Raw genomic sequence first — 10,871 nt, 5'->3', positions numbered from 1 at the left:
TGTAGCTCTGCTGGTGGATTTATTCCTGTTCACAACCGAAAACAGGCGCTCCACAGAGCAACTTGTGACAGGCAGTGACAACAGAATACGCAGTAAACAGTTCATGTTGGGAAAAACATCTTTGTCACATGAATCCAAGACTTCAATAAGGGACGGGAACTGATGTCCCCCATCAACTTTACGCGTGATGAGTTGCCCAAACACAGTGAGTTCAGAGGCCTCCAAACGAAGTCCATAATGTCTGTACAGCGCGCGCAATGCGTCCAGCTGGCAAATTGCGTCAGACGCAGGCAGCAGGGAGGCAGCAGCCTCATTATTCCATAAGAGTCACTCTGGAAACGGTTGTTCAGTTCGACCAGCTGTCTGTCAAGGATCATAATCCACAAGGAGCGCAAATCAGAATCACTCCTGATGGGTGCACACCTGCCCAGGTGACGGCAATTTTTTTGGGTGTGCCAGCTGCCTCTGTGGGTGGCACCGGCACACCCGTGGCTATGCCATTGATATATGCGTTTATTGCACAATTAAACTATTATACAATGTACACATTCTGGGTTCCTTTTTTGCATATTGTTTGAACAAAAAATAGGTGAGAATTGTTCCGTCGTTCATCGCTATAAATTGTTAATTTCATTATTAATTTGAAACAGGGGCCACAGCAGGGGCCAAGGGCCTCTTCACAGGAGCAGTGGCCCCTTTAGGCCCCTGTGTAGAACCGCCACTGCTCTCCAGACTCTTATCCATACCTCAACCGCAAGCAATATCACTCAATAAATGTACAACTCATTTGCGACTTACATAACCACCTGCTGAACATAGTCTCCTGGTTCCCAGGAGGAGCACACGACTCCTATGTTTTTCAAAACAGCTCCGTGGGAACACGCCTTGAACAAGGAGCAGCTGATGATGCATGGCGCATTGGTATGTATCTTTTAATTACAATTTCCCACAAAAGTGTATTTTTATTTGATTTTTATCTTGATTTATTTTTTTAGGGGATCCAGGATAGGCCCTGGCCCCCTGGTTGATGACACCACTGACAAACCCTCAGACTCCTCGGGAGGTGTCATATAATGAGATGCATGCACGCACTCGCTCCACCATCGAACGCACCATCGTCATTTAAAGGGACGCGGATGTGTTTGGACACAGCAGGTGGCAAATTGCTGTACAAACCGGAGAAGGTAACAGATTATTTATTTCATTAGCCTATTATAAAGACCCACCTACACTAGGGTCAGGTTCATTCAAACACCTTGCATCTTAATATGACTCTCCCTCACCAGTACAGGTCTGTAGGATAATCATGGCCTGCTGTGTCCTGCACAACATTGCTATGAAGCGTGGTGTGCCACTTCCCCCTCAGCCACTACACCATGAGGATGTGCGTCCTGACGCAATGATGGGACCAGACTGCAGGCACGCTGTTCATGTTCGAGAGCAGTTAATTGCCCGTTTGTGAATAAAGTTGCGATATTAAAAGTTTAATCAAACAGTCTACTGTAATTCACTTCAAAAATGAGGACAGACCAGTATCAGTGCACATATTTATTTTCTTTTGGAATTCTCATTAATTTAATTGAGTGTTTGTGATATGGTTCCCAGTGTTGAGGCAATCTTCTCCAGCGTCTCCGCTATCCGTTCCTGATTGTGTAGGACTGCGTCTGAGATCAGGTGTGGTCGTGGAGAGGCACAGTCCCGAGTTTGTGTGGATGTGCTGCACTTTCCGTTCTGGTTCTGTTGCAAGTTGGCTCTGCGGAACTTCATCTGTGATAAAAAATAAAATAAAATCAAGCCAAGGTTGCAACCCCTCAGTCCAATACTGAAGATATTGAGCTTATGCACTATGGTAAACTCCTCCCTTACAGGGCACACGTTTTAAATATATATATATATATATAAATATAAACGTGTGCCCTGTAAGGCACGCGTAACTGCCTCCCAGGCCTCCTTTTTGTTTGTGTTGGTGCAACCTGCACTAAGGCTGCTAAATATAATTTTCTTCCTCCAATTGATCTCCTGCAGTAGAACTTCTAGTTCTGAACTGCTAAAGTTTTTTTTTCTTCTTTTACCTGTGCTCCAACGGATTACGCTTTGCGTCTGTGTGGCGTCTACCCACGGCCCTGCAGTCCTTTTTATGGGCATTAATGGGTGGTTACGTATGCTAATCCTATGTTAATCAGACTCACCTGGAACGCCCGCTTAATTTACGAGGAGATGGCATTCATCAATTTAAGAACATGGCTGCGAACAATTCAGCTGCTTAAGAACACGTTGATGAATCTGACGTAGGGTCTTCTTAGAAATCTAAGAAGATTCTTAAGAAGATATTGGTGAATGAGGCCCACTGTTTTTTTATTTTTAGAAATTTGAATACTTTTACACAACAGAGTAAAAGTTGACACTTCACATGCTATACAGTTTGTGTGACACAGCACAGATACAGGACTCAAATGCAGCACTCTGGAGGCAGAAACAGGAGGTAACCAGTCTTTAATCACAGGCAATGGTTCGGTACATGGGAGTTCAGTCAGGTAAAGCAGGCAAACAATCCAAAGGGATAAGGCAAAGGCAGAGTCCAAAAAGAGGCAAGGGTCAAAACCGAAAAGCACACTAAGAAAACGCTGGAGAGTAGGACACATGGTACACTAACAACCTGGCACTGGGGAAAGGGACACAAAGGGTTTAAATACAGAGCTAATGAGGTGATGAGACACAGGTGTGTGATTAGGGGCGGGGCCACCACCAGGTGGGAAAACTGGGAGACTGGAGGAGGGGCTGACTGTGACAGTTTGGCTGAACTACTTAAATAAACAGAGAGCAACAGAGACAGATAGAGAATCAGAGGAAGAGAGAGAAACAGAGAGAGAGAAAGAGAGAAATGATGAGACGTGTGGACCGAATGACTGCTTGCCTTCTCTTGGAGATGATATAGATGCGCGGAAAGCGGTAGTGCACATGCGCACATTGCAGTATTTCAGGGTCATAGGTCAGACTCTAAGATACACTCACAAATACCAAGTAAACACTACTGAATGAAACAAGCATGGGGACAAAAAGTAGACAACTAAGTATTATAAAGTAAAATCGAAAGACTAATTTACTAATATAAATTAAGTTGAAATCACTTTATAATTATAGTAAGTTCATTGTCCTAACTATTAGGAAAAGGGCGAGTACCCTGGATGCCTAATGGCCTTTTATCAACTACCCTGTAATGAATGAAGTAAAATCATGGGAACACAGGATGAACAATTGTAGTTTGAAGCTATTTTATTTTATTTTATTTTACTTTATTTTTTTAATCTCACGATTTTGTAACCCATTTATTTATCACCCAGTTTTTCCTATATCATGATCCTGAGCACCACCTCGTCCCTGTTGGTCTGGGGAGAGCCCTGAACTCATGCTTCCTCGGAGACATGAGGAGTTAGCAGACCGCTTCTTCTCACCTGACAGGGGGAGATTCCCCGTAGGACGTAGCGCGTGGCAGGATCACGTTATTCTCTCCCCCCCATCAGGCGCCCCAACCATAGGGAGGCACTATAGGAACTATAGCGACCAGGATCAATGCATGTTTTTGTGAGAGGTCCCTATAATGGAGACATGGAGGTGGGGACATGCCTCCAACGCCCACAGCGTCCTGGCGGGAATCTTCTAGCTGTGAGGCGAGAGCGCTACCAACTGCCCCACCGTGCCCCTAGTTTGAAGCTATTTTGACTTAATGTGCTGAACTTTTGGTGTTAGAGTAAACTAATCTTTCTCAAAGTCTTTTTTTTGTGCAGAGAAAAAATGTGATCCGCTGACCAATCAATCAATCAATCAATCAATCAATCAATCAATCAATCAATCAGACTTTATTTGTATAGCACTTTTCATACAAGACAGATGCAACACAAAGCGCTTTACATAAAGGAGAAAATAATAATAATAAAAAGATAACGAAACCCAAGCCCATCCCCAACCCTCCACCCCACCCACCTTCATCCCACCCATCCTATTAAAAACAAAGCACAAACTGAGGAAGCGCCATCTCAACATGGAGCAGTGAGGAAACACTGGAGGCAGGTTAGAAATAAATTAGATAAAGGATAAAGTAAGATAAAATAAAATAAAATAAAATAAGATAAAAAGATAGATATAATAATAATAATAATAAAAAATAAAATAAAAAAGTAAAAGTCAATAATGACAATGGAAAGTATATATATATATATATATATATATATATATATATATATACATCGGTCATCCAGCACAAAGAACTTGTTGTGGATGCAGATGTCTGGAGCCGGTGGAGAGGGCACACAAGGGTGAAGGGACACTCTTTTTTTGTTGCCGACCACAACCCAAGGCTGATGCGCTGTTGTCTGCGACGGAGTAGAACAGACCGGGGCCTTTGGTTTAGCCCCGAGCCAAAGCCATGAGTCCTCCGGGAAGACGTCTGGAGCAGGAACCGGAGGAGCCACAGCCGGTGGAGTGGAGGCTGTGGCATCTACGTGGTGGGGAGCAGTGGTGACCAGCTCCCCAGGACTGTTAGCAGACGCCTGCACAGGGCCAAAAATGATTTATATGCTTTCCCAACTTCTGCCTTGTATTCCTTCAGCATGTTAGGGATTAATAAAAAAAAATAGCAAGAATCACATTATGACTTTTAGCAAGAATGCAGCTTGGACACATTTATAAAACACATTTATATGCCAGGCACAGCACACAGAAATAAGAAGTATCAAAAGAAAGGACATACTGATAACGCTTTGCACATCACCACATAATTTGAGGGCAAGCAGATAAAAAACTGAAGCACTCTTTGTGCTCCAATTCAAGGCCAGGGGCCCAGGGGCACAGGTGGAGATTGATACTGACGAACACTAGACAAGATACAATAGTGTGCTGTTAGCTTCTTTCCTCACAGGGCGGTGACCGGAAGCTGAAGCACCAAGAGGCTAGGACTAGCCTGCGTGCCAACGTAATGGGCGGGCCGAGTCTAAACCATGGTGCTGCCCCAACTGTTTTTGACCAATCAGATAGTCGCTCATTCATATTATAAAACTCTGTGTAAAAGTAAGTTAGGCATCCTTTTCTGGGAGGTGGTTACAGCTAACTGCTTTGCAGCCTGTGATTTCTGAACAGAGAAGGTCGATGTACATCATTTACTCTTTCATTATTGTCTTAAATAAATAGTCAAAAGGATTTTACTCTCCTCTCATCTGTTCTGCAAAAAAAACCCAACTCTAACAAGCACAAAAGGTTTGTCTGTTCCAGGCAGATTAATAATTTGAGATGCATCTGGGAACAAGAGGATGAAGGGTCCTTGGTCTTCAAGATTCTTATTAAAGTCCTTCATCTTCTTCTCAGCAAGCTGATGGAGAGTTTGGGCATCTACATCAGGGTCAATAACCAGTGGAAGTGTTTTTCCATGCACTGGTTTTAAAAAACCCTTCTGCAGTGTCATCAGTCCAACATTTGTCTGCAAAAGAAAACAGACACAAATCGGAAAACTTACTTGTCATCAGTTTACCATGGTCTATTCTATTTGACAGTATTATTTGCTATATGTTGCTTTATTTTATATTTTAAACTGCTACTATTATGTCTTATGGATTCTATTTTACTACATGTGTGATTTTCTTTAAACATTTTGTATAACATTGTTGAAGAGAGACTGATAAATAAGAATTTAATTTTTAACAACTAGTCTAAATATTGTGCACATGACATTAAAATAACTTTGAATTTGGATTTTAAATTATGTACTGTACATACATGTTTCTACAGACTGTACCAAAACAAAGCATTACTTACTTGTACATTACTTTTTTCTTACCCATTGACCCAAATGAAAAGTTCTGCCTTTTCTTCTGCCTTTTTCTGGTGATATTGCAGAAAAGTATGAAGTGGGTTTAAGTTTCCGCATTGCTTTGTCAAGAACTCTGTAAGAGAAATGAAGGTTACATTAAACATTATCCGGCGAAATAATAAGGCAGGACTCAAAACCGTTTTCTGCTTTGCAAAAAATAGATCATGCGTGCTCCACCGGCCAGCTTCTCACTGTCATCAAATGGTAATAACGCTACCACGCTAACTTTGTTTCTGGAGATCTATGAATTAAATGGTTTTAACAGCTCAATAGTGTGAATTCGATATGGCTTAAAACCTGATGGAGGCATAACTCGCCATAACACTGGCCGGTATTACCGCAGGGAAGTTAGTTTTATATCCAACTTAAAACTTACTTCACCACAGTTGGGAACGGCTAGCTTGCTAGACGCCTAGAGTCGGTGATATGGCGTGGCCATCATGAACATAACGATATAAAAATGCTTTAAATATAGCAATGTTGATAATGTAAGCAACATAACCTTACCTGAATGCGGTGCGCCTGTAGGGTCAGGTGTGGTTTCATCCGAAGTGGCTTCACATGTATTAAATAATATTCCTGCAAGCCCTTTGTCACATCGACTGCAAAATCAGACTAGATTTGGAACATATTTCCTTGCCGCGGTGAGGGCAATACATATTTTCTATTTCTTCCCTGAAACACAGTAGCATACCTTTCCCGTTCACTGCAGAATCGGAAACTGCCTTTGCAGAACGTAAGAGTAAGCATTATTAATGACAGACAGTGCAACCAATCAGGAGGAGGATCAGTGTCCAATATGTACCTACCCTTTCCGTTGTGATGAAATGCTGGTGTGTTGTGCAAATTGCTGGAGTGTTGTGTGTGAATTCCTGGTGTGTTGTGTGAATTCCTAGTGTGTTGTGTGAATTCTTGGTGTGTTGTGTGAATTCCTGGTGTGTTGTGGTGAATTCCTGAGGACTCATTTATCAAACTGCGTAGAAAAGGTTCTAAATTCTGGTGAATGTGTGTAAGTACAAAAAAAATCTGTATTTATCAAACGCACATTTGTAAATAATCAATGATGATAAATCCCACCTGTTCTTTACCCGTGCATGGTTAGGGTCATTTGCATTCAGAAACGCCTCCAATTGACCATATATGGCAGTGACACTCCCTTTAAAAATGTGTGAATGGATTTTTTTTTTTTTTTTTTTCCCTCACCGAAATCATGGCAAAGAGGAAGAGGAATTTCACCGACACGGAGATTGAGGTACTTGTGGGAGAGTTTGAAACAAACCAAAAAATACTGTTTTGAACACTTAATGCAGGTGTGACCAACAAAAGAAGAAATGCTATGTGGGAGAAAGTAGCAGCTGCTGTGAATTCCGTTGGTCAGAGGAATTTAAAAAAAAAAAAAGAAATAAATCCTGGTTCTCCAAATCCTCCAATAGAGCAAGATAAGCCATGGTAGCCTACTTGTATTTCAAATTTTCTTTTCAGGTTGTCCTGTCACAGCTGTCTTTTATAGCTTGTCACATCAATCATTCAAAATGTCTGCTAAATGACTAATTGAGAATTTTTATTAATTAGAGGAAACAGGGAACATGTGTTAAGTTTGAGATTTCTGAACACCGTGACTCCTTTAATGGGTTCTATTTGTAGTTTCACTGTTCTACCACTAGATTTTGTGTGTACGCATGGTCAGAGCTGTGCTTAAATTTACACATGTTCCTAAGCACAAGTACAAGTTGATAAATTCCATACTTTGCGTGGGAATGTTCTTATGCACTCATTACGCACACTTCTGTGCGTACGCATGGTTGATAAATGAGGCCCCTGGTGTGTTGTGTGAATTCCTGGTGTGTTGTAATTAGGGCCTCGGGGCAATCGCACCGAGCACTGGTCCCATACAGCAATAGCTGCAGGGACCAGTGCTCGGGGCACTACTGTTATACTGTGGATTTTTTCTTCTTCCTCTTCCGGACGCAATTTCGTCCCGCTACTAGTCCTACAACTTGAAGAGTTGCAGGACAAATTATATATCAAAACGTGCGGTTTGATCGGGATCGGTGTGCTATTACTTTTCTCTACAGAATACAAATTTTTCTGCCCAAAATTTTGCATTGAAATGAATGGGACGGCGGAAAGAAAATGAGCGAAAAAGAACAATAATTGGAGATTTTTTTTCACCTAGAGACTCCATTTAAACTTTAAACAGTAGACACAAGTCTTGTGTATCGGTGTATTAATCCATGTTTCGATAGGTCAGTTTTTTATCAATCCCTGTTCAATGACCATGATCATTTTTGGAGAAATTCTGAGATTATAATGGGTGTGTATCGCACGGAATGTTCGTGTCACAGTGTGTGACATCATCGCCAGAGTGTAGAGGGAGAGAAGAAATTGTCAAAAAATAGATTTGAAAAACTGCGCTCCAGGCCGCAAATTCCACTCTACAGAAATAATTTATACATAGAAACGTAGGAAAATTTGTCTTCTCACTCACAATCCTCTGGTAAAGCTGTCAGAGTTAAAGTTTGGGCGTAGGACACACAGATGCACCACCATCACCCACCAACCTCATTGGCTCCCATATTAAAAACGCTGGGAGATTTCTAAAAAAAGGAAGATGGAACAGTTTTTTTAGATCGCTCTAACAAAGCTATTTTTTCATTTTTCTTAAAAAAAAACATATGTAGACGTTCAGGAAGAACTCGGGACGCTCAAAGTGAAGTCGGATCAATGATAGGTATTATGGTTTTGCCAAAAATGCTTTCTGTTCGAGGCCAGAAATTCGTGTCTGTCCACCTCTGCTGTCACTCTTTCGGAACATTAACAGCTGCAGTTAATTCTGTTGATTGCTTGATCTGATTGCCTTTGATCTTTGATGTGATTACAGTTACAGATACACACACACACACACATGCACTAAAGTGCGCACACTCCTCACACATGCATACACATGCTTCATACACGCACACAGGTAACTTTATGTGATTTTAATTACACACACACACACACACACAGGTAACTTTATGCGATTTTCACTACACACACACACAAGGGTAACTATGTGATTTTAATTACACACACACACACACACATATTTTGATGTGTAAGGGCATAGTTTGAAATCTCTGAAGAATCTCATCATAGTGTACACACACCGGCAGTAGCCCCCATGGCCCTTTCAAAATTTCCCCAGAGGAAATTTTCTAGTTTCCTTTCTAATATTGTGAAATACCACGATTGAAACTGCAAAAGAAAATAATACAAAACTCAGTTTCCTTTACAGCATGTTCCCAATAAACAATGTTGAATTATACTATCATTGCTAGCGTACAATGTGGATACACACTTACATTAGCTCATCAACTTCTTGCATGACTTATCTTGTCAACAAACTAAACTTAATGACTTAATTAACTAAACTTAATGTCATGTATTCCTAATCATTCATATAAACTCCTACTTTATGAACTTACAGCCATTGCTTTCGTGAGCATGAGAAGAAAAGAGAAGATTCAGAGAGTGACTGTCCGTCTTTCTTACTGCTGGCTGCTAACATTGCTGCTAATGTAAACACTACGTAGCCTCTGATCACGCTTCAAAATAAAAGTTGCACTTTCAAAATAAAGGTCCAGTTCTCTTTGGAACTATAACAACTGAGTGAGTGTTTTTCATGTACATTCCTACCACAATATTAATGTATTACAAATAATGCAAACATTTCAAGTATCTTAAACTATAAAAACAACTCTGAGGGCAGAACAGTGATGATGTCATCACATTATATTCCAGAATGTCATGATGTCATCCCATTCGGTTTTCGGAATTCCGGAATGCGATGATGTCATTACATTACGTTTTCGGAATTCCAGAATGCGATGATGTCATCAGATTCTATTCCGGAATGTCATGATGTCATCAGATTCTATTCCGGAATGTCATGATGTCATCACATTCCGTTTTCGGAATTCCGGAATGCTATGATGTCATCACATTCCGTTTTCGGAATTACAGAATGCAATGGTGTCATCAGATTCTATTCCGGAATGTCATGATGTCATAACATTCTATTCCGGACCGCATGATGTCATCACATTCCGTTTTCAGAATTACGGAATGTGATGATGTCATCACATTCCGTTTTTGGAATTACGGAATGTGATGATGTCATCAGATTCTATTCGGGAATGTCATGATGTCATCACATTCTATTCCAGAATGTCATGATGTCATCACATTGTGTTTTCAGAATTCTGGAATGCGATGTTGTCATCACATTCCGTTTTCGGAATTCTGGAATGCGATGATGTCATCACATTCCGTTTTCGGAATTACGAAATGCGATAATGTCATCACATTCCATTTTCGGAATTCCGGAATGCTATGATGTCATCACATTCTATTTTCAGAATTCCGGAATGCGATGTTCCGGAATGTGATTGTACTGTTCTCCCTGTGCGTTGAGTATTTCTTGGACGTTATCACAGTTCAACAGTCAGCCAAACTCAGGTATGACACTACACTTGAGCCAGGATTAGAGCGTCTTGCTCCCTTTATTTCCTTTCTAATATTGTGAAATACCACGAGTGAAACTGCAAAAGAAAATAAGACAAAACTCAGTTTCCTTTACAGCATGATCCCAATAAACAATGTTGAATTATACTTTTAAAATATAGCACAAGAACTGCGCACCAAAAATAGCCATTCACATGAACAATAGGCTAATACACTATCATTGCTAGCGTACAATGTGGATACGCACTTACATTAGCTCATTAAATTAACTTCTTGCATGACTTATCTGTCAACAAACACATGTTGTCACACTAAACTTAATGTCATGTATTCCTAATCATTCATATAAACTCCTACTTTATGAACTTACAGCCATTGCTTTCGTGAGCATGAGAAGAAAAGAGAAGATTCAGAGAGTGACTGTCCGTCTTTCTTACTGCTGGCTGCTAACATTGCTGCTAATGTAAACACTACGTAGCCTCTGATCACGCTTCAAAATAAAAGT

This window comes from Centropristis striata, chromosome 1, assembly GCF_030273125.1.
Source record: "Centropristis striata isolate RG_2023a ecotype Rhode Island chromosome 1, C.striata_1.0, whole genome shotgun sequence".
Taxonomy (NCBI): Eukaryota; Metazoa; Chordata; class Actinopteri; order Perciformes; family Serranidae; genus Centropristis; species Centropristis striata.
The sequence above is the reverse complement of the archived record's forward strand: the minus strand, read 5'-3'. Positions refer to the sequence as shown.